Raw genomic sequence first — 3258 nt, 5'->3', positions numbered from 1 at the left:
ATTAAATATACACTCAGGTAACCTCCATCCAGATCAAGATATAAAAAAGTTTCAGCTCTCCAAAAAGTATAACTTTTATTGCATTTTAAAATGATATATATAAATTATAGGGGCGCCTGGGTGGCGCAGTCGGTTAAGCGTCCGACTTCAGCCAGGTCACGATCTCGCGGTCCGTGAGTTCGAGCCCCGCGTCAGGCTCTGGGCTGATGGCTCAGAGCCTGGAGCCTGTTTCCGATTCTGTGTCTCCCTCTCTCTCTGCCCCTCCCCCGTTCATGCTCTGTCTCTCTCTGTCCCAAAAATAAATAAACGTTGAAAAAAAAATTAAAAAAAAATGATATATATAAATTATAATTCAAATAAATGAAATATATTTAACTATTTGACATGTGTTAAAAAGAAAACCATAGTCCCCAGTGGCATGACTTAGGTTAAGGTCCCAAGTCAGTAAACCAAAACTTAATACCTAACCTAACTACAGTTTCAACCCCCTAGAAATGTAACCTTCAGCCAGTCAACATGGGAATTTCCTGGTCAGCGCTAGGACATTTACTGACAAACCCCACTCCTTTCCCCTTAGGAGGGCGACCTTGCCTAAAACAATGGATTTTTTTTCTGTAGCCCTTTATAGCTCCCTTCTACTTGGTAGATGGGATGCTACCTGATTCATGAATCTACTAATAAAGTCAATTAGATCTTTATAACTTACTAGGTTGATTTTTTGTTATTTAACACGTTAAAATATATAAATGAATGTATCATACATTACTAAAAACTTGAAAAATTAAAAGAAGAAAATAACCATCCATTGTTTTACTACCTTAATGAAACTACTTTGATTTCTGATCATTTCATTTGTTAAAAAGACAACTGGAGGCCCAAAATGGCATCACTTAGGTTAAAGTCCCGAGTCAGTGAACCAGGATTTAATACCTAACCTAACTGTAGTCTCAACCCCCTAGGAATGTAACCTTTATTAACCAGTCAGCATAGAATTTCCTGGTCAATACTAAGACATGTGCTGATATACCCTTTATCCTCCCCTTAGAGGGCAACCTTGCCTAAACAATGCGTTACTTGCTAATAAATTCCTTTGTGTGTGTGTGTGTGTGCCCTCTCTCTGCCTTTAAAAACATTTCTTTTGTTTAGCTCAGCGGAGCTCCCCTCTACTTGCCCGATGGAATGCTGCCCAACTCATGAATTATTTAATAAACCTGGTAGATCTACAAATTTACTCAGTGGAATTTCGTTTTTTAATAGATTCAAGTCTTTTTTCACATATTTTCAAAACATTATGACTGGAATGTATATAAAATTTCAAATCCCACTTTTTTTTTTAACCTGACATCATGTCATATGCATTTTCCATGGTGCTTCATAATTCTTTGTAATTATTTGCTTCCACATAATATTGCATTGAACATACTATAATTTTCTTAACCATTCCCCCAGCTGTTAGGAATAAAGTTTGTTCCAGCATTTGCTCTTTGCTGTAATAAATATTTTTGTGTATACAGGTTTTTCAGTTTCCTAATGGCTTTTCAACTATCCATTCTACTAAAAAGAAAGAAAATACATGTCTTCCTATTAGTACCTGTGCCAAGACATTAACTTTACTTGACTTTCTATTATTCAAAAATGTAGGCTTATAGTACACAAGTCTGAAAGGAACCTTGGAAGTAACTCAGTTCTGCCTAATTTCCAAAAAAGTTCTATAAGATAGTAATTCGACTTTAGTATGATCACTTCCACTGGTTTTAGAATTGCTATTGCCATATTTCATATAGGGTCATAAAAGTAATGTGTAACTTTTTTTTTAAGTAGGCTCCACAACCAACGTGGGGCTTGAACTTGACGAGGTTTTGGGGTAATGGTGGGGGTCTGGAGCTGATAAACAACAAAGAATTCTTGAAGACGTCTTTTGTGCAAAACCGTGATTTTATTAAAGCATGGGGACAGGACCCATGGGCAGAAAGAGCAGCACTGGGGTTGTGAGGAGTGACTGGTTATATATTGTGGAGCTGGGGGAAGTAAAGGCAAAACGGAGGCCTCCAGAGGGACTTTGATATGCTAAAGAGGACTCCTAAAATACCTGAGGCCTTGCTATTGTCAAGCTCAGGTTGTTTTCGCTCTAGTAAGGGATTAATTAACATTATGACCATAAAGCATTCCTAAATAAATGTTATACTGTGTATTTGACTCAAGTATTTGTCAGTTGGGCTGCAGGTTATAAGGAAATTTCATTTTACCTGCCATTTCCCTCTTGCCTTTGTTACCCATATCACTATGGATGGGTGATGTTGGGGCTCCAGGAAACTGAATCTACAGGTTTCTGGAGATTAGGCTATTGATAGGATTGCCTTTTTCTTGTAATTTACGAAGATATTTGTAAACTGATGGAGACCCATGTCCTGTATGACTGTGATTTGTATCAGTTAACCATTTGTTTTCTTTCCTTTCCTTTGTCTTCGGGCATCCAGGAGTGCCTGAGGAATATCACACACATTGTACCTGGTGTGTGTGTGTGTGTGTGTGTGTGTGTGTGCACGCGCATGCGTGCGTGCATGCGCTAGCTTGCACTTCATCCTCAGCCCGCCCCATACTACCTCAACAAACTCAAGACCCGGAGATCAAAAGTCACATGTTCTACAGATTGAGCCAGCCAGACACCTCATTATGTATAACTTTTTGAGCCAGCCTCTCCAGCGTCCTTATATGAAACCATTGCCATCACCCTACCCCCACTCTAGAACCTTCTATCTACTGATTTGAGTTCATTTGCCACTCTTCCTGTTTGTGCTCACTCTCTTCTGTTTCTCCCATCAGATCCTCCCCACCCTCTCCACTCTGCTGCCTGCCCACCTGAATGGACTAGTCAGTGCTTAGGTGAGGGGCCCCAACAAGGAGGAAGGAGAGGTAAGGGAGAATATTTACTCCCTTGTTTGCCTCCCTGCAGGGTCACTTCAAGTTGGTTGCACCTTTCCCTTGGAAGATCACAGTTCCTCTCAAAGTGATCCTCTCCACAAAACTCTTTTGAATTACTCTTTCTGGGTTTTGTGACCAATACTTCCCTGTGTCCCTTTGGGCCTAGGGATCATTGCCCCAGGAACCTACCCTGTCCTGGTTGCTTTCCTCTACACTTCTTCCCACACTTTTGAAAATGGTCCATTTGATCAACCTACTTGGCCTATTTTAATGTCAGTGTGCCATCTGTTTCCTGCTGGATGTCTGACTCACTCTGTATACATTCAACAAATGCAA

This window comes from Herpailurus yagouaroundi, unplaced genomic scaffold, assembly GCF_014898765.1.
Source record: "Herpailurus yagouaroundi ecotype Mexico unplaced genomic scaffold, PumYag 28, whole genome shotgun sequence".
Lineage (NCBI taxonomy): Eukaryota > Metazoa > Chordata > Mammalia > Carnivora > Felidae > Herpailurus > Herpailurus yagouaroundi.
The sequence above is the reverse complement of the archived record's forward strand: the minus strand, read 5'-3'. Positions refer to the sequence as shown.